Source organism: Helianthus annuus, chromosome 4 (genome assembly GCF_002127325.2).
Source record: "Helianthus annuus cultivar XRQ/B chromosome 4, HanXRQr2.0-SUNRISE, whole genome shotgun sequence".
NCBI classification, from domain to species: Eukaryota; Viridiplantae; Streptophyta; class Magnoliopsida; order Asterales; family Asteraceae; genus Helianthus; species Helianthus annuus.
In genome coordinates, this window is record NC_035436.2 from 93,244,369 (window position 1) to 93,267,505 (window position 23,137).

Genomic DNA, 23,137 nt, shown 5'->3' on the forward strand with positions numbered 1-23,137 from the left:
GTTGAGTCTTGCACGTGGAGCGAAGCGTCGTTGTGGATCGTTGAGAGCACTGTTCTGGTTATAGTCTGGTTTTAATAAAAACGTTTTCCCATATTAAAACCAAGTTCTCTATAACCAATGGCTCTGATACCAATCTGTCACACCCCCAAAATCCACCTGCGGAGTATCACCGCTTGGGAGCGTGACTGACCAGGATCAAGCCACCAATCATATAGAACAATATATATATAGTAAAAGTATTTGCCATTAAACCAAACCAAATCCATATGAAAGGTGTTCCAAAACATAAATAAGTTATCATTGTATAGCGGAAGCGTATAAATAAAACCCATCATAATAAAGTATCAAATGTCATAAGTGTTTAACAAGACAATCACGATCCAAACCCACAACGACCAGCTCCTCCCTGTGCAAGCTCCATGTATCTAACGACCTGCAAGGCATGTAACAGAGGATCAACAACTAGTTGAGCGAGTTCACCGAAAGTAAATGCGTAATAGTATATTCGTTTGTAACATGTGGCTCTACTGGGCCGATAGTACGTTCTATTGGTGGGGGCTTCCCATGTTGTATAATCCACTAGACTACACGTAACCATATGTGTTCTTCACAATCCGAGAACAGTAGTAAGTATAAGTTCACGTAGGTCTTACGTGAGTATCCTTCACATCCGAGGATAGTAATTAAGTATATGTATCCTTCACAACCGAGGATAGTAGTACGTATAAGTATCCTTCACAACCGAGGATAGTAGTATGTATAAGTATCCTTCACAACCGAGGATAGTAGTATGTATGAGTATCCTTCACAACCGAGGATAGTAGTAAGTATATGTGTACGTAGATTGCACGTATGTGTCCTACACAACCGAGGACGATGGTATGGTAGTCTAGTAATAGTGTCAGTACGAATCTATTCAACCTTATTCCTTTAAAACCCATTCCCAAGCCCCGGGAATCCCATGCCTTAGTAAGGGTGTGAACTCACCTTGGTTTGCTCGGTATGCTATGCTCTAGGGTTTATCAAACGTCTAAGTCCGTTACACACGACCTAGGATATGTTGCACATAATACGATGTGAGTGTTTGCATCAAATTAGGGTTTGCGTGTGATTGGTAACCAAGCAACTATGTTTTGTGTGTGTATTGTGTACATGATGATATCACATAGAATGGTCATACGTGCACAATCATACAATTGCGTTCAATATCATACAATCATATACATAGAATCATATATCACATAATCAGTTCATCGTATTCACATAATTCATGCGTGACGCCTTTGCTTCCACATTTCAGTCTAACATGGAGGTTAACATATTTGTCAATGTTCACATACTTTGTACATTCATCGGCGTTGATAAACTTAACAGTTTAACTGAGTTAACGGCTTAAGAAAGTCACATACACATCTTATCAAATTCAGCATTATGTAATACACATTCATGGCCTCCTATTAATCGTGCACAGAGTCAGACAGGGCCTTGCCCTTCACAAAAGCTCAGACAAGTGTGGGGGGGGGGGGTTTCCCCTGTTCAAAAGTCGGACCAAAGGTCCCTAGCATGAAACTCAGACCCTAATGGTGCCACTAAAAGTCGGACATAAGGAGGGGAGTAAAAATTCGGACTAGGGGACATGGGGGTTAAAAAGTCGGACCAAGGGTTGGGGGATTAAAACTCGGACTACCCCTCCCCTATATGTAAAACTCGGACTAGGTAGCTTATCAAGAACCTCGGACAACATAGCTTATCAAGAAACACGGACAACATGGATGGTTAACCAAGGTCGGCCATTCACAATCATGTCAAAAACATCGGACCTTGTGTTGTTAAAGAACTCGGACTCCACACTATAATGAAACTCGGACCATGTTAATCAACAAAGCTCGGATCCCTTAACTTTCCAAAAAGTCGGACCATAATTAAAATTCAATGTCGGGCCTATATGATCATTACAAACTCGGACCATAGTGTTTATTAAAGAGTTCGGACCAGTTACCCTTTTATAAAACTCTGACCAAAACAATCATACCTACTACGAATGTTTCCAGTTCCTAGGGATTGCATCAGTTACATTTTATGTTCTTAGACGATGTGAAACGCTAATTACATATATGCAGAACTCATGAACAATCAATCGATGATTACAAGCAAACATTATACGAACAATCTTATCGTCATATCACTAATCATTCATCAAAACCTCAATAATCAGGATCACATTAACAATCACAGAACGTCATATGAAAACTAGGGTTTTCATGAACACATAATCAAGAATTGATACAATCAACAATCAATTAAACAATAAGCATTTACCTTGTGTCGATTCTAGAGAAGATGTAAAATCAAAAGTGATGAATAGCTTGCCAATGATGATGTGATGATTGCCAAAGAAAACCAAAGAATGAAAGTACGTGCCTTGTTTCTTGTGTGAGATTTAGTGAAGAATTAGGGTTAAGTATCATATAAGTTTCACTAATCACTCTACACACCCTTAATTATTACATTTTACACAAGCACACCATCTCACAACAACTTCACAATTTCACCACCAATTTTATGCATTAGACAAGTCTTTCACAAATAACACATAACCGAACACATTCACACAATACACTTCTTTGTATCAAAACGTTAGCGTTCTATAACGAATTAAGTGTGCAAATAAACCACTAAACAAACAATGAACGTGCAATAAATGCGAAATAGAAATCTTGGAAATTCGAGTTGTCACAAATGATAACAACTTGTTTTTCCAGTTCATAATCCTTTGATCCAATCTTTCAAGAAGCACACTACAATCTTTGACTCGAAGCCTCGTTGAAATAAGGGGCACCCCTAAGTACTTGACAGGCAACATACCCTCTTCAAACGGCAAGATATCCAAAATCGCTTCTTTGACATGAGAGGAGACATTGCAAAAGAAAGCAGTGCTTTTCTGGATGCTAGGGACCAAGCCTGACATGCTAGAAAACCGAGAAAGAGAATCCATAATACACTGAGCAGACCGAATATCCCCACGAGCAAATAAAAATAAGTCATCTGCAAAACAGAGATTTATAATCTTTTGCTTTTCACACTTATTATGGAATCTAAAAGAAGAATCCAACTGAGTAGCCCGATGCAAGATGCATGTTAAAATTTCCATAACGAGCGTGAATAAATAAGGGGATACCGGATCACCCTGTCTTAAGCCACGCTTCCCCTTAAAATAACCATGAGTTTCCCCATTAACACAAATCGAATAGGTAGGAGTGGATACACATGTCATAATCCAATGAATCATTTTCGAATGAAAACCGAACCCAATAAGCACAAGTTTAAGAAAGCTCCAGTCAACAGTATCATACGCTTTCTGGATGTCAACTTTAAACGCACATCTTGGAGGACCAATGTTCCTATGATAATTATGCATCAACTCCTGCGTAAGCAAGATATTATCTGAAATTCTCCTTCCAGGGACGAAAGCGGATTGGTTAATACTAACAACCTGATTTAGATAATTCTTTATTCGGTCCGCAATAATTTTACTAATGCACTTGTATAAGACATTACAGCAAGCAATAGGACGATAATCCGTGACAGACGACGGAGTAGGCTTCTTCGGAATAAGAACAATTAACGTGTTATTAAGCTCCCTAAGAAGCTTACCAGAACCGAAAAAATCAATGATAGCCTTCGAAACATCCGGGCCAATAATCTTCCAAGCATGCTTATAAAACGCAGCCGTGTAACCATCCGGGCCCGGCGCTTTATCGTTACCTATGGAAAACATCGCCAATTTTACCTCTTCACTCGTAACCGGGCGAGCCATGTGATCAGCATCTTCATTACGAAATTTATTATCAAAAAGATCATACGTCGGCTGCATAGTAGTATTTTCTTCCAGCCCAAGAAAATTCTCATAATGCTGGACTAAAACCTTGGGGACCTCTTCACCGTGAAATAAATCTCCTTGAGAATCAGAAATAACCTCAATACAGGTCATGTGGTTCCTAGTCTTCAGAGAAGCATGGAAAAACTTTGTATTCGCGTCACCGGCACATAAGCATTCCACCTTTGATTTCTGCTTCAAGAACCGTTCCTCATCTAAACAGGCGACCTGAAGATCAGCTGAAAGTTTCGCTTCCTGTTTCCGAAGATCCACATTCATCGGGTTACTATCAATCTCAAGCTGAATCGAATCCAACTCCCGACGAATAGTTTCAACTTTCTTGTGCAAATTCCCTTGTTGAAATAAAAGCTCCCGAAGAGGCGACTTTAACAACTTGAGTTTCCTCACCACTTGAAACTGAGGCACCCCATCGACTTGGGTATCCCAAATCCGTTTAACACGCTCCTGGAAACCAGGTTTAAAAACCAAGAAATTCGCGAATTTAAACGATCTAGGCTTCGGCTTCCCGGGGGTAGGAATATTTAACAAACACGGGCAGTGATATGAAATTCTATAAGGATGAAACAAAGCAACCGAGTTAGGAAATTCAGACACAAACGAATTATTAGCCATAACTCTATCAATTTTCTTGAGCACACCAACACCATTTTTTGGCTTTTGAGTCCACGTAAAATGACAACCCGATCTATTAATATCAAACACCTCAATAGCCGAAACACATTCTTGAAATTCTCTCATGTCAATCGAGATGGAAGACGAACCCATAGAATGATCTTCTAAAGTAAGAGCCGAATTAAAATCACCCATGATAATCCAAGATTTATCACCAACTAGAGCTTTATGTAACGTTAGATGATGCCATAGCTTTCTTCGTTTGACATAATAATTCGCTGCGTAAACAACCGAACAAAATAAGACCTTTTTATCCAGCTTAAAGACAAGCTGAAGATGCATAACTTGATCGGTTTGAGCCATCACAAAAACATCAAACATATCCGAATTCCAACCAGCAATGATTCTCGTCCCTTTATCACAACAATTTCCATTCGAAGTCCAAGACCAATGACGAAAAACAGAATTACAAACCTTCGCAAGATTGGCAACATCAACGTGAGACTCTAAAATAGCACAAAAAGAAAGATTACTATCCTTTAGAATTTGCCGAACCTCTTTTTGTTTTAGCGGGCGGTTCAACCCCCTAATGTTCCATGCTGCAAGACTAACCATTGGAAACCCCGCATGAAGGAGTGCTTGCCCCTTTAACATTTTGAGTCCCTTCCATTAGAAAATCGTCCGTTTCATTGTAAACTTCAACCACCTCTTCATCATCAGAGTCCTCTTGATTACCACTTCCCCCTTTACTACTTTGGCCGGTTTCAACATGGCTCTCATTCAAAACGTCAAACGGATTAGAAGAAAGAAAACTGGTAGAGTTCGACTGCCCTTTAGACTCATCTTTGCGTTTTGTAATGACGGGTCTATATTCAAACTTTGGCTTTTGCTTATTTACCTGAATACCTCCTCTCTTTGCAATTTTCTTGCTCGGCACGTCCATATACCCATCATCATCAACCTTCGGTATCTCCTTCCCTTTTCGACTTCCTTGATTAGTTAGCAAGCGGTCTTGTTTACCAATATCAGCCCTTTTCCTTGGCATCTTTGGGCACGAATGATTATCATGACCAAAAACACAGCAAGCCGAACATCTAAGCGGGCTCCATTCGTATTCCACATACATGGTTTCCTTAATAAAACTATCACCTTCCATCTCAGGGATCGCCAAAGTGATTTCCTCCTTAAAATCCTTATCCGCGGATATCTCTATCAAAGCTCTTGCATAGCTACTTCTCCCCCACGACTCCATGCACATTGAAGATGTGTAAGCATCAAGAAGCTTGGGTTCGCCAATGGCCGTAGCTATCATGCTAAGCCCATCCTCCGTATAAGCAGCAATGGGAACTTCATGTATTTTCACCCAGACTTGAAGTTTCTTTACCTCCTGTTTCTCAAGTTTGACAGTAGGCGTCCATTCATGAAGGAACAAAGGTTGGGACCGAATAATCCAAGGACCTGAAGCAAGAGCATCCCGCATACCTTTCTGATCAGAAAACTTAAAGAAGAAAAATCCGTTTGCGTTCATCATTGTTTTCTGTAAGCCAAAGCGTTTCCAATTGTTCTTGACATAATAATCAACGACCGGGTAAGCTACTCGGTCACCCAGAAAATACCCATACAATGTGTTTAACAGTTTCTCTTGGACCACTCGAACGGACTCCTTTGGGAGCACAACATCACATCCCTCGTGTTGAGATGTACAAGCAAGCGCACGGATGTCACACCCCGGCCGCGTATAACATGCAACCGCGGCGGAAACGCCGGGGAGTGTTGTGGACAGAATTAAATTGTTTCATGACCATGGCATACAAGTTGTATTTTATTATAAACAAAGGTGTTACATTGTCTTGGAAAGAGAGTACAGATATTCAAAACATAATTAAGCTAGTTCAAACTTCATTTTTAGGCTCTAAGGCACAGGTCCGCCCTAGAATCATGCTCATCGTCCTATGGTATAGCTCCTGAAAACACATGTGAAAGTAGGTACGTCAGCATAAAAATGCCTGTGAGATACATAGGTTTTGTGAAAATGGGATTCATGACTTGAGTTTTAAAGAATGTTTAATAACAGTCAGTCATGAACCTTGTAATTTGTTTTGCTTTGTAAATCATTTGAAAAACGATAACATCAAACGATATGTATAGATAAGTGCAAGGTTGAACGAATAACCAAGTAAAATGAGTTGAATAAGATAAGTTGTTTGTGAAAATGATGTCTTGTGAAGAATATGTTACTTATGTAAAATGTAATGTGTCTAAACTGAAATGACTTAGATAACGCCACGATATGTAACATTATACAAACATTTATATATAGGAAGTACCAGCGGCGTATCCACCATGTTTGTATCATATTACATATGCCACGTTACTTAAATCATTTACCCAAACCAATCCACCATGTAAATTGTTCATGTGTAAACCAAATGTCAAGTGTTATTGTAAACCATGTCAAATGTTTATGTTCAAATGTAAACCACCAAAATGTGTATGTCAATGTCGACGTGTTTATGTTCAATGTAAATCATGTAATGTGCATCCCAAAATGTATCATGTATGGTAAGCGAAATGTATCAACTTAAACCATATGCACAAAACAAGTCGTTGAAGTAAAACGTGGTTTAAATCAACGTTATGTTCTGCGGAAAATGCATGCTCTATTGATATTAACATTTATGCGGTATTGTAAACTATGCATACATCCAAGCCTTGAGACTGTGGCGATAAACCCTTAAACAAATTAATGGTTTATCTAAGTTATGTATATCGAATTCGGTCATTCCTTCCAGTCCTATCAAACCCAGGACTTCAGGAATGGGAGTTGTCAATTCCTATGGTACCACTACCTACTAACGAACGGCGTAGCTAGTGTTAATGAATGTATAGTCCCATGTTAAACAAACCAAATGTCATAACAAAATGAAGGCATGTGCCCATATGCTGAGTAAACATATGCAGCAGAAATGTTTATGTAAATCAATGTGTCCATATGCTGAGTAAACATATGCAACAGAAATGTTCATGTAAATCAATGTGTCCATATGCTGAGTAAACATAGGCAACAGAAATGTTCATGTAAATCAATGTGTCCATATGCTGAGTAAACATATGCAACAGAAAATGTTTATGTAAATCAATGTGTCCATATGCTGAGTAAACATATGCAACAGAAAATGTAATGTAAATCAATGTACTAAGTACGCACACAATGGGCATACATAGCATAAAATTTAATGAAATCGTGTACTATAATGTACTAACAACATAGCAGGCATATGATGTGAAAACATGGAAAGCATGAATGTAACAGATAGGCACATGTGTTTCACCCCAAAACAGCTTGGAAAACAGTAAAAGAGGGGTTCAATGTACTCACCTGAGATTGCTTTGAGTTCCTTGTATAATAACCAGATAGTGCTAAAGATCACGGAATATCAACGGCACCTAATAGGTAGCTTATGTTCATATACCGGACCAAATCGGAAGGATCGGATAGTACGCGGGTTCGTAAACCAAACGAGTATGGAAACTCGTGTAATATGGTTTAACAAAGCCTACATACTAAAATGAAACTTAACCTAAGTGCTTACGGTCCATCACGACCCGTTTAGGTAGCTTATGCCACCTTACGCGTCGTTCGCGTAGAACGCGTTCGGAACGCCTAACATCGTGACCACAGGGTATAACCTCGGAAGGTTATAGCTATGGTCACCTAATGTGTTTGGTCAGGTCCTAATGACCATAACCATCGTGATCACGCTCACGTTATGAAGTTCCATGAACTTCGCATCGACCATAAGCTGGTCAATGCAGAAAGTCAACTAAACGTTGACTTTCGGACTCGAAAAGCGAATAAAAGAGCGAAAGAAGACTTACGGAGGGTCCCCGAGTGCAAATCAAGACCAAACAGCTCAGGTATGAAACAATGGTTTCAACTTAGAGCTTTAGGATCTGATTTTGTGATTTTTACACTAAAGGGGGGGGGGGTATTTATAGGAAATGTGGAACCGTTAGGATCGTTTTATCGAATATCGTGCCTTGATCTCGTGCGTACATGTGTCCAGGGGTTAAATACACTGAACTTGGCCCTTGGCCCTTCATTTGGGTGAAAAGGCATCGCCCTTTGATCGAACGAAAGGCCAGATTCTGCATTCAATGCAAAATCTTTCTGTCAGACATCCCCACGCGGCCCGCCTCATATTTGGGCAAAACTCACGCGGGCCGCCTGGCCCTCTCTGATCTGCACCACTTGCAGAATTTACACTTTTGGTCCCTGTTGCGTGTTTAAGCTATTTCCAGCCCTTCTAAGACCTGTAAAGCCATTTTTAAGGCCCTAAAATGATGCCTAAACATTGTGGACATGAAACATGCCCAAAAATGTTCCGGATGTTGGCTCGTTTGGCCGTACGATCGCGATGTTCGCTTAATTACGACGGAATGCGCATAAGCACGAAAGACGATCCAAATGACGCGACGAATGGATTTTTCTCATGCCAAACACTAAGGCATAATATAAGGATGCTTACATAAATTTTTGGATGTCCGGATGTATTCTGAACGTAAGTTATGCGCGAAAGTGCAAACTTGTGCACTTTTTGACACTTTTAGTCCCTGAATGATCCAAAAGTTTGTTTTAGCATACCAAACCTCTCAAAGCCTATTTCTAAGCTATGTAAAGGATATTTATGGTATGTTTAACTTATGGACATGTTCCGGAATGTTCGTTACAGTTCAGATTGGCATACTTTCGTAGTTTGTCAAGTTTAGTCCCTGTAAGTGAATTAACTTGTTTTTGCTATACCAAAGCCTTCAAAACTTATTTCTAAGTTATGTAAAGGTTATTTAAGGTACGTTGAGTATATGTTGATGTTACGGAGTATTTGTCGCATTATACTGAGTACGTTTACGCACCAGTTTGCGTATAATTCTCCAGAAAGCGATGTAGAGTTTGAATTTGAACAAAAGTCAAAACATGAAAAATGCTAAACACAACCAAACAAACATTGGGATCAAATAACATTATTTTATTGATAATTGAATTGTTCATGATGATTACAGGCACAAATGTTACAGTCTCCCCTACTTGTGGAAATTTCGTCCCGAAATTTATTTAGAGGAAACTGATTGAAAAAGATGCGGATATTTTGCTTTCATTTGATCTTCACGTTCCCAAGTAAACTCGGGTCCACGTTTAGATTCCCAACGAACCTTGACCAAAGGAATGCGCTTGCGTTTGAGCCACTTGACTTCACGTTCCATGATTTCCACTGGTTTCTCGACAAATTTCAGTGTTTTATCAACACGAATTTCGTCGAGCGGTATGTGGAGGTTCTCATCAGCTAAACACCTCTTGAGATTGGACACGTGAAAAGTTGGATGAACATTTCCAAGTTCAGGAGGTAACTCAAGTCTGTAGGCTACCTTGCCGATTCTTTCGACGATCTTAAATGGTCCAACGTATCTAGGTGCAAGTTTTCCTTTCTTTCCGAATCTGATCACACCTTTCCAAGGTGAGACCTTAAGTAATACACGATCACCGACTTGAAAATCCAAGGGCTTGCGTTTTAAGTCCGCGTAATTCTTCTGACGGCTTCTAGCTGCCTGAAGGTTATCACGAACTTTCTTTACCTTATCTGTTGTCTCTAAAATGAGGGCAGGTCCAGTAAGCTGAGCCTCGCCAATCTCATTCCAACAGACTGGTGAACGACATTTTCGACCATAGAGAGCCTCGAAAGGAGCCATGTTGATGCTGGAGTGATAACTGTTGTTGTAGGAGAATTCAATCAAAGGAAGATGTGAATCCCAACTACCACCAAAGTCTATCACACAAGCTCTAAGCATATCCTCCAGTGTCTGGATTGTTCTTTCAGATTGACCATCCGTTTGCGGATGATAAGCTGTGCTCAAATTGAGTTGAGACCCAATAGCAGATTGCATGGTTCTCCAAAAATGAGAAGTGAAACGAGCATCTCTGTCAGAAATGATGTTCAAAGGAACACCATGTCGTGCTACAATTTCATCCACGTAGATTTGAGCAAGTTTGTCAGCCGAAAAATCCTCACGGATTGGCAAGAAATGCGCTGACTTTGTAAGACGATCCACGACTACCCAGATGGCATCGTGACCTTTCTTTGTGCACGGAAGTTTAGTAATGAGATCCATAGTAATGTTTTCCCATTTCCAAACTGGGATCTCCGGTTGTTCCAATAAACCAGAAGGACGCTGATGTTCTGCCTTAACCTTAAGACAAGTAAGGCATTTGGATACGTATAAGGCAATGTCTTTCTTCATACCAGGCCACCAATACTGAATACGAAGATCCTTATACATCTTATCTGAGCCAGGATGAATGGAATAACGAGACTTATGGGCTTCATCCATAAGCAAGGTACGAAGATCATCTTGGCTTGGGACCCACAAACGGTCCATGAAATAGTACGATCCATTGTCCCTCAGCTCTAGAGCAGGAGTTGTGTGATAAGGAAATTCCTTATCCATTAAACCTTGTGAAACACAAGCTTGTTGGGCCTGAGAAATACGGGCTTGTATATCAGTTTGAATAACAGATTGGATACGTACACAATGAAGCTTAGTACGTTCCTTGCGACTCAATGCATCGGCTACGACATTCGCCTTACCAGGATGGTAGCGAATCTCGCAGTCGTAGTCGTTTAGAAGTTCAACCCAACGTCGTTGTCTCATGTTGAGCTCTTTTTGATTGAAGATATGCTGAAGACTTTTGTGGTCTGTGAAAACCACACATTTTGTACCATACAAGTAGTGTCTCCAGATTTTGAGAGCGAAGACAACTGCACCCAACTCAAGATCATGAGTGGTGTAGTTCTTCTCATGTATCTTCAACTGCCTTGATGCATATGCTATGACTTTGTTTCTTTGCATCAGGACGCAGCCAAGTCCTAATTTAGATGCGTCGCAATAAACGACGAAATCATCATTGCCCTCAGGCAATGTTAGGACAGGCGCGTCGCAAAGCTTTTGTTTCAAAGTCAGAAACGCTTCCTCTTGTTTGACTCCCCAATCAAATGGCTTGTTCTTCTGAGTTAGAGCAGTTAGAGGAACTGCAATCTTTGAGAAATTCTCAATGAAGCGGCGGTAATAACCCGCTAGACCAAGAAAAGAACGAACTTCAGTAGGGGTAGTAGGTGTATCCCAATCCTTAATCGCACTGATCTTGGAGGGATCTACATGAATACCTTGTTCGTTGACAATATGTCCTAAGAATTGAACCTCTTTAAGCCAGAATTCACACTTGGAGAATTTGGCGAAAAGTTGTTCTTTCTTTAGGAGTTCCAAAGTAAGACGGAGATGTTGCTCATGATCAGCTCGCGTCTTAGAATATATCAAGATGTCATCAATAAAAACAATGATGAACTTATCCAAGTAAGGTTTGCAGACCCTATTCATTAAGTCCATGAAAACAGCAGGAGCATTAGTCAAACCGAATGGCATGACTGTGAACTCGTAATGTCCATAACGAGTACGGAACGCTGTCTTTGGAATATCTTCTTCATGCACACGGAGCTGATGATATCCAGATCGAAGATCAATCTTTGAAAAGTATGAAGCACCTTGCAATTGATCAAAGAGATCATCAATGCGAGGTAGGGGATATCGATTCTTGATGGTAAGCTTGTTAAGCTCACGATAATCGATACACATCCTGAAAGATCCATCCTTCTTCTTTACAAAGAGAACGGGAGCACCCCAGGGTGAAAAGCTAGGACGGATAAAACCTTTGTCGGAGAGTTCCTGCAGCTGTTTAGACAACTCTTGCATCTCGGACGGTGCAAGACGATATGGAGCTCTGGCAACGGGATTTGCACCAGGTACGAGATCGATACGGAACTCGACTTGGCGTGCTGGAGGTAGACCAGGTAAGTCTTCAGGGAATACTTCGGAATAATCCCGAACGACAGGAATATCTGAAATAGACTTACCCTTGCCCTTATCTGCTGTAACATGTGCTAAGAAAGCCACATAGTGCTTTCGCAGATACTTCTGTGCTTTAAAACAAGACATGAGTTTGAGACCACCGGCAGGCTTCTCACCACGAACTTGTAGGATCTCGCCTGTCGACAGCGGTATACGAACAATCTTCTCAGAACATACTATCTCTGCGCGATGCTTAGATAACCAATCCATTCCCACAATAACATCAAAGCTTCCAAGTTGCATTGGCGTGAGGTCAATAGGAAAAATATGGTCGCTAAGGTTCAACTGGCAGTTGCGCAGAACAGAATTTAGAACAATGGGTTCACCACTGGCAACCTCTACTCTCAAAGGTTTACCTAGTTTCGTTCTAGACACGCGAAGCATTGTCTCAAAAGACAATGACACAAAGCTCTTGTCGGCACCCGAATCAAAAAGAACAGATGCTGGCTGATTATTAATAAAGAACGTACCGTTCACCACCTCGTTGTCTGCTTGTGCTTCTTGTGCATTCATGTTAAAGACTCGACCTCGAGCCGGTGCCGGATTCTGGTTTGCATTCTGGTTCTGGTTGACTAGTCTTGGACACCGATTTCTGTAGTGGGTCAGATCCCCACAATTATAACATGCACCTGGTGGGTAGTTTGGTCGTGCAGCCTGACCCTGTTGTTGAGCAACCTGTTGAGCAGGGTTCTGGACTGCGTGATTCTGAGCAAACCGACAAACATCGGCAAGATGACCCGACTTCCCACAGTTAGTACAGAAACGGCACTGATATTGTGGTTGGTGGTGACTGTTGCATCGATTGCACAAAGGTGCATTTCCTGAATAGGGTTTCTTGGCTGGAGGCTGTGCGGCTTGGTTGGGAGCTGCCTGGTTAGCTTGGGCAGTCACAGCAAAATTTTGGGAAGCCTTACGCTTCCTTGACCCCCTTGAGGAACCAGAGTCCTTTCCCTTCTTGTTCTGACCTTTCTTACTGTCCTCCTTGTCAGCCGACTGCTTCTTGCCCTTGTCACCCTTCCTGTGTAGTTTATTCTTTCGGATCTGCGACTCAGTCAACGTCACTGATAACTCGATCGCCTGACGAAGTGTGGTAGGGTTGCTACCAGTAAGGATGTCTTGTACTGAGTCAGGCAGGCCGTCGATGTACCTTTCGATAGCCTTGTCGAGTGGGGTAACCATAGTTGGGCAAAGAAGACTCAACTCCTCAAACCTATCTGTATAAGCCCTGTGCTCGCCACTATCTTGCTTCAAAACATCAAACTCTTTCTCCAACGCTCGTTGCTCATGACGAGGACAAAACTCCCTCATCATAAGAGCTCTCAGTTCAGCCCATGTTTGAGCTAGAGCAACTTCTGCACCTTGATCTCTCATAACCCCATTCCACCATGTAAGAGCCCTCTTCTGAAACACGCTTGAAGAAAACTCGACCTTGCGATTGTCAGGACACTGCACATGACGGAAAGTGTTCTCGATGCTCTCGAACCACTGAAGAAGCCCAGTTGCTCCCTCAGAACCACTAAACTTGAGTGGCTTAGCCGAGCTAAAATCCTTGTATTTGCATGTACCATTGTTGTTGTTGTTGGCCTGGTTCCATTGAGCAAAGAGATTCGGAAATTGAGCAGCCATCTGCTGCGCAATAATCTCCGCCAGCTCGGCAGTAGCTATCTGGTTGTCGCGTCGAGGAGGCATTCTAGAAGAGAAAAACATGAAATGAAACGAGTGAGATGATTGGATGAAGAGAATGAGATGAAGCAAAATCAACAAAAGCAAAGATGGCGGTTATGCATCGCAAAGCAAATAAGCGACGTGAAATGTCTAGTCAAAGTAAATGGGTCAGAATTAGTGTATCGCGAAGACATGCTCGCCTATAAGTGAACACTCACCCCAAGAGTTCCCAGGTAAGAGTGACTGGTCCGATTATGTGGATTTGTACGAACACTCTAGCCTTAGACAGAAAACTCAGGGTACAGGCATTCACCCTTCCAGTTCGCACGTGTTCACACTATTAACCCAACACTTTGACGGGATTTTTGAAAATCCAAAGGGGTTCAAAACCTTATAATAGAGGGTTCAAAACCTAGTAATCAATCATCCTAGAACAGATGATTAATTTTCAAAGCGGATTCGGAACCGAAGTTCCCGTTGTGGTTATCACCTAAGGATAGGTGGTGTGCATGTTTTAAACTCTAAACACAAGATAACTTGTGTTAGGGTCCTAAAGTTATAGTCTAGGTCAAAGCATTACTAATAACCTAGTTCTCTATAACCATTGGCTCTGATACCAACTCTTCTGTCACACCCCGGCCGCGTATAACATGCAACCGCGGCGGAAACGCCGGGGAGTGTTGTGGACAGAATTAAATTGTTTCATGACCATGGCATACAAGTTGTATTTTATTTATAAACAAAGGTGTTACATTGTCTTGGAAAGAGAGTACAGATATTCAAAACATAATTAAGCTAGTTCAAACTTCATTTTTAGGCTCTAAGGCACAGGTCCGCCCTAGAATCATGCTCATCGTCCTATGGTATAGCTCCTGAAAACACATGTGAAAGTAGGTACGTCAGCATAAAAATGCCTGTGAGATACATAGGTTTTGTGAAAATGGGATTCATGACTTGAGTTTTAAAGAATGTTTAATAACAGTCAGTCATGAACCTTGTAATTTGTTTTGCTTTGTAAATCATTTGAAAAACGATAACATCAAACGATATGTATAGATAAGTGCAAGGTTAAACGAATAACCAAGTAAAATGAGTTGAATAAGATAAGTTGTTTGTGAAAATGATGTCTTGTGAAGAATATGTTACTTATGTAAAATGTAATGTGTCTAAACTGAAATGACTTAGATAACGCCACGATATGTAACATTATACAAACATTTATATATAGGAAGTACCAGCGGCGTATCCACCATGTTTGTATCATATTACATATGCCACGTTACTTAAATCATTTACCCAAACCAATCCACCATGTAAATTGTTCATGTGTAAACCAAATGTCAAGTGTTATTGTAAACCATGTCAAATGTTTATGTTCAAATGTAAACCACCAAAATGTGTATGTCAATGTCGACGTGTTTATGTTCAATGTAAATCATGTAATGTGCATCCCAAAATGTATCATGTATGGTAAGCGAAATGTATCAACTTAAACCATATGCACAAAACAAGTCGTTGAAGTAAAACGTGGTTTAAATCAACGTTATGTTCTGCGGAAAATGCATGCTCTATTGATATTAACATTTATGCGGTATTGTAAACTATGCATACATCCAAGCCTTGAGACTGTGGCGATAAACCCTTAAACAAATTAATGGTTTATCTAAGTTATGTATATCGAATTCGGTCATTCCTTCCAGTCCTATCAAACCCAGGACTTCAGGAATGGGAGTTGTCAATTCCTATGGTACCACTACCTACTAACGAACGGCGTAGCTAGTGTTAATGAATGTATTGTCCCATGTTAAACAAACCAAATGTCATAACAAAATGAAGGCATGTGCCCATATGCTGAGTAAACATATGCAGCAGAAATGTTTATGTAAATCAATGTGTCCATATGCTGAGTAAACATATGCAACAGAAATGTTCATGTAAATCAATGTGTCCATATGCTGAGTAAACATATGCAACAGAAATGTTCATGTAAATCAATGTGTCCATATGCTGAGTAAACATATGCAACAGAAAATGTTTATGTAAATCAATGTGTCCATATGCTGAGTAAACATATGCAACAGAAAATGTAATGTAAATCAATGTACTAAGTACGCACACAATGGGCATACATAGCATAAAATGTAATGAAATCGTGTACTATAATGTACTAACAACATAGCAGGCATATGATGTGAAAACATGGAAAGCATGAATGTAACAGATACGCACATGTGTTTCACCCCAAAACAGTTTGGAAAACAGTAAAAGAGGGGTTCAATGTACTCACCTGAGATTGCTTTGAGTTCCTTGTATAATAACCAGATAGTGCTAAAGATCACGGAATATCAACGGCACCTAATAGGTAGCTTATGTTAATATACCGGACCAAATCGGAAGGATCGGATAGTACGCGGGTTCGTAAACCAAACGAGTATGGAAACTCGTGTAATATGGTTTAACAAAGCCTACATACTAAAATGAAACTTAACCTAAGTGCTTACGGTCCATCACGACCCGTTTAGGTAGCTTATGCCACCTTACGCGTCGTTCGCGTAGAACGCGTTCGGAACGCCTAACATCGTGACCACAGGGTATAACCTCGGAAGGTTATAGCTATGGTCACCTAATGTGTTTGGTCAGGTCCTAATGACCGACCAAATGGGTCGGGTTCGAAAGCATAAGCGATGGTTTAGATCGCTTACCTTACGACCCTATATAAGCACTAAACTAAAAGTGACGAGCTAAGCATGTTAGAACATGCTTAACTAAGTTTGAAAACAGGTTTGACATCAAAACAAACGGCTTTGATGCTCACGAGTAGTTTGGTTACAAAATATGCAAGAATGCACATTTTGGCCGAAACTACGACTCGTCACTGAGCCTAGATAACGTGGTGATCAGTAGGTATGGTCACTATGGACCATAACCATCGTGATCACGCTCACGTTATGAAGTTCCATGAACTTCGCATCGACCATAAGCTGGTCAATGCAGAAAGTCAACTAAACGTTGACTTTCGGACTCGAAAAGCGAATAAAAGAGCGAAAGAAGACTTACGGAGGGTCCCCGAGTGCAAATCAAGACCAAACAGCTCAGGTATGAAACAATGGTTTCAACTTAGAGCTTTAGGATCTGATTTTGTGATTTTTACACTAAAGGGGGGGGGGGTATTTATAGGAAATGTGGAACCGTTAGGATCGTTTTATCGAATATCGTGCCTTGATCTCGTGCGTACATGTGTCCAGGGGTTAAATACACTGAACTTGGCCCTTGGCCCTTCATTTGGGTGAAAAGGCGTCGCCCTTTGATCGAACGAAAGGCCAGATTCTGCATTTAATGCAAAATCTTTCTGTCAGACATCCCCACGCGGCCCGCCTCATATTTGGGCAAAACTCACGCGGGCCGCCTGGCCCTCTCTGATCTGCACCACTTGCAGAATTTACACTTTTGGTCCTTGTTGCGTGTTTAAGCTATTTCCAGCCCTTCTAAGACCTGTAAAGCCATTTTTAAGGCCCTAAAATGATGCCTAAACATTGTGGACATGAAACATGCCCAAAAATGTTCCGGATGTTGGCTCGTTTGGCCGTACGATCGCGATGTTCGCTTAATTACGACGGAATGCGCATAAGCGCGAAAGACGATCCAAATGACGCGACGAATGGATTTTTCTCATGCCAAACACTAAGGCATAATATAAGTATGCTTACATAAATTTTTGGATGTCCGGATGTATTCTGAACGTAAGTTATGCGCGAAAGTGCAAACTTGTGCACTTTTTGACACTTTTAGTCCCTGAATGATCCAAAAGTTTGTTTTAGCATACCAAACCTCTCAAAGCCTATTTCTAAGCTATGTAAAGGATATTTATGGTATGTTTAACTTATGGACATGTTCCGGAATGTTCGTTACAGTTCAGATTGGCATACTTTCGCAGTTTGTCAAGTTTAGTCCCTGTAAGTGAATTAACTTGTTTTTGCTATACCAAAGCCTTCAAAACTTATTTCTAAGTTAAGTAAAGGTTATTTAAGGTATGTTGAGTATATGTTGATGTTCCGGAGTATTTGTCGCATTATACTGAGTACGTTTACGCACCAGTTTGCGTATAATTCTCCAGAAAGCGATGTAGAGTTTGAATTTGAACAAAAGTCAAAACATGAAAAATGCTAAACACAACCAAACAAACATTGGGATCAAATAACATTATTTTATTGATAATTGAACTGTTCATGATGATTACAGGCACAAATGTTACAACGGAAGTTAACCTTTTTCTCCTGCCTAAGAACTGATTCTGCATAAGACAATGGCTTCCCCACATTAATATCATCCAGCTTCAACTCTGAGATACCCACATTGGGTTCTGTAACCGGAGAGTTAGCCGGGTTGCTTCCACCATCATTCGAAACCTGATGACCTGTCACCTGAATATTCCCCTCCTCTTGCATGCTATCAAAAAAACCTTCCATGTCCAGTGAAGATTCCGTGACATTAAAGTCAACAGGAACCGGAACTGAAATCTTTTCAAGTTCGTCGATAACGTTAATCGGCTTTGCTCCAGCATTCGACTTAAAACTACCTCTACGTGCAGTTTTCAGATTACCATCATTCAGTCCCCGAGCACCACCACTCTTAGCAGCCAACGGCGGCTTACCACGATCAGGCTGGACATCGGATCTCTTACGAGTATCCATCCTGGAAACGAAGACCTTCTCTCTCAAAACCAATGAAACTCAGAAAACCATGCAACACGAGAAATCCGACAAAAGAAAATACCAAAACCCTAATTCTAGCAAACCCTATTTCATGCAGCCCTTCGCAACGTATAGTAACCAAAAATGCTAGATCACGGAATATCAAACGGCACCTAATAGGTCTTCAAACGGCACCTGAGATTGCTTTGGAGTTCTTATATAATAACCAAAAATGCTAGATCACGGAATATCAAACGGCACCTAATAGGTAGCTATGTTAATATACCGGACCTAAAATCGGAGGAACGGATAGTATGCGTGTTCGTAAACCAAATGAGTATGGAGACTCGTGTAATATGGTTTAACAAAGCCTACATACTAAAATGAAACTTAACCTAAGTGCTTGCGACCCATCACGACCCGTTTAGGTAGCTTATGCTACCTCACGCGTCGTTCGCGTAGAACGCGTCTGGAACGCCTAACATCGTGACCACAAGGTATAACCTCGGAAGGTTATAGCTATGGTCACCTAATGTGTTTTGTCGGATCCTAAAGATCGACCAAATGGGTCGGGTTCGAAAGTATAAGCGATGGTTTAGATCGCTTACCTTACGACCCTATATAAGCACTAAACTAAAAGTGACGAGCTAAGCATGTTAGAACATGCTTAACTAAGTTTAGAAAATAGGTTTGGCATCAAAACAAACGGCTTTGATGCTCACGAGTAGTTTGGTTACAAAATATGCAAGAATGCACATTTTGGCCGAAACTACGACTCGTCACTGAGCCTAGATAACGTGGTGATCAGTAGGTATAGTCACTACGGACTATAACCATCGTGATCACGCTCACGTTATGAAGCTCCATGAACTTCACATCGACCATAAGCTGGTCAATGCAGAAAGTCAACAAAACGTTGACTTTCGGACTCGAAAAAGCGAATAAAAGAACGAAAGAATACTTACGGAGGGTCCCCGAATGCTAATCTAGATCAAAATAGCTCAGGTATGAAACAATGGTCCCAACTTAGAGCCTTAAGATCAGATTGTGTGGGTTTTGAGCAAAATGGGGGGGGTATTTATAGGAAAAGTGAAACCGTTAGGATCGTTTCTCGAATAACGTGCCACGATCTTGTGCGTACATGTGTCAAATTGTTAGGTTCACTGAATATGGCCCTTGGCCTTTGATTGGGTGAAAAGGCATTTGGACCTTTCGCCATTTGAAGAGCCAATCAGCATTAAATGTGGGTTCTGCTGTACTGGGGACCACTTACGGACCGTATGGGCTTTGGCTTACGGTCCGTAAGCCCCTAGTTTGGCAGATTTACAGTTTTGGTCCCTGCAGCACCAAAACTTGGTATTTGATGCGTTTTTGGCACGTTTAAGCCCCGTTAACCTCATTTCAAAGCTCTAAAATGGTGTTAAAATATAGCGAACTGAAAATGTGCTCAAAAATATGTCGGATGTCCGTTCGTTTGGCCGTACGGTCGCGATGTTCGGTTAATTACGACGGAATGCGCATAAGTGCGAAAGACGATCCAAATTGCGCGACGAATGGATTTTTCTCATGCCAAACACTAAGGCATAATACTAGAATGCTTAAATAAATTTTTGGATGTCCGGATGTTTTCAGAACGTAAGTTATGCGCGAAAGTACAAACTTGTGCACTTTTTGACACTTTTAGCCCCTGAATGATCCAAAAGTTTGTTTTAGCATACCAAACCCCTCAAAGCCTATTTCTAAGCTATGTAAAGGATATTTATGGTATGTTTAACTTATGGACATGTTCCGGAATGTTCGTTACAGTTCAAATTGGCATACTTTCGCAGTTTGTCAAGTTTAGTCCCTGTAAGCGAATTAACTTGTTTTTGCCATACCGAAGCCTTCAAAACTTATTTCTAAGTCATGTAAAGGCTATTTAAGGTATGTTAAGCATATGTTGATGTTCCGGAGTATTTGTCGCATTAAACTGAGTACGTTTACACACCAGTTTGCGTATAATTCTCTAGAAAGCGTTGTAGAGTTTGAAATTGAACAAGAATTGATATGTGCAAAAGATACACATATTTATACAAGATCCCAAGTATGAAATACAATATTTCATCGGCTTGGTATTTGTTTGATGGTCGTGGTGACACAGGTGTCACATGTCCCGTATTTAATAAATAAACTTTATGAACTTATTAAACCTACGTTTTGGACTTTAAACTTATGAACTATGGACTATGTTTTGAATTTATGTTTTATGCTTCCGCTGTTAAACTAAAATCGGTTTACTTCCTTTTTGTGACAACCCTCACTAAACCAGGTATCCGTACGATTTAATTAATAATTAATTGTTGCCTGATTACTTGTGACAACTCGAATTTCCAAGATTCTATTTCGCATTTATTGCACGTTCTTGTCTTGTTTAGTTGATTAATTGCACAATTAGTTGCTATGGAACTGTATACGTTTTGTTACAATGATGTGTATTGTGTGATTGTGCATGGTTATGTGTTAATTGTGATAAACCTGTCAAATATGTAAACTTGGTGGTGAAACTATGAAATTGTTATGAGATGGTGTACATGTGTAAAATATGATACTTAGGGATGCATAGAGCAATTAGTGAAACTTTAATCATTGTTAACCCTAATCCCTTTCACTAATCATTTGCACAAAAACCAAAACACGTACTATACTCTCTAATCCCCTAGCAATCATCACCATCATCATTGGCAAGCTATTCATCACTTTCGATTCCACATTTCTCTAGAATCATCACAAGGTAAATGATTATTGTTTATTGATTTCTTGATTCTATCAAATGATTATTGTTTATTGATTTCTTGATTATGTGTTCATGGAAAACCCTAGTGTTCATATGATAATTCTGTGGTTAATTGATTGAGTTCTATGATTGAAAAATGATTATGATCGATTGTGTATCCGTTGTGAAACTACCTGATGAATGTAAGTGGACTGAAATGATAGAATGGATGATGATTGTTTCGATGTCTGCAATACAGAGAAATTAGGGTTCTTGATTATGTAAAGACGTAACTGTTTATTAGATGTTATCGTAGTTGTTCAATCGATTCTGAGTTTTATATGGCATGAGGTCCGAGTTTTAACTTAATATGTCTGACTGAATTTTTGAACAATCATGAGGCCCGAGTTTATATGTAAATTACTTGGCCCGACTTTTAAAAATTAAGAGAAGGTCCGACTTTTATCAGAAGTAAGATGCCCCGACTTTTAAGGGTATTGAAGCTCCGAGCTTTATGTTATAATATGCTGTCCGAGAATATATATTACCCTTTAGTCCGAGCTTATGCATAAATCATATAAGAGTTCTTGAATAACTTATATGTCCGAGTTTTAATAAGCTTAAGCACATTGTCCGAAGTTTATGAACATTACTTTTGGTCCGAGTTTGCTAATGCAAGCCACCCTAGTCCGATATTAAATCCTTGTTAAGCCCGACTTTTAAAACACCAATGGTCCGACCTTTAATTGTTATAGAGGGCCGAGCTTTATATCCTTATAATGTTGTCCGAATTCTTAGCATTCAAACAAAGGGGTCCGAGTTTTGTAATTTAACCCACATGTCCGACCTTCAAGCATTTAAAAAGGGACCGAGTTTTGTAACTGAATACCTTGCCCGATCATTAACACATGAAGGGGGTCCGAGTTTCATGAGGAAACCCCCTCATGTCCGACTTTTTACCCAAACCCCCTTATGGTCCGACTTTTAATCACATGAGCATGATCCGACTTTCATTGTTTGTTGATGCCCGACCTTTATGTTAAGGAAAGGTTCAAATTTGTGATTACGTTGTTTGTACGAAATCTGTAATGCATCCATATATGGTCGGTGTTCTGTGTTAATAAACATGACTTGAGCTATTGATGAAACATGAATGAATAAGTGGATAAGTGTATAAGAGTTTACATGTAAACACCCGTGATTAGAGCCTTCTGTATGTGTTGTACTTTACAACATACCACTGCATGCTACTGTTGCAACTGTATACGCTATGCGATACTGTCTGATTTGATGCTAAGTGTTAATGAATGATACTACATGTTTTTGTGCGATACGTTACCGTATGATACTATTTGAATACCAAAGAGTTGTAAATACAATTGAAAGTAAAATACTCACAGCGAATTTATGTGCAATGTACTTTAGATCGTGTGCAACGGACTTAAACACAAATTAACCCTAGAAGCAATGACATATCGAGCAAACCAAGGTGAGTTCACACAGCCAAGGCATGGGGTTCCCAGGGTGGGAATGGGATTGGATTACTTTATTGTACATACTCAG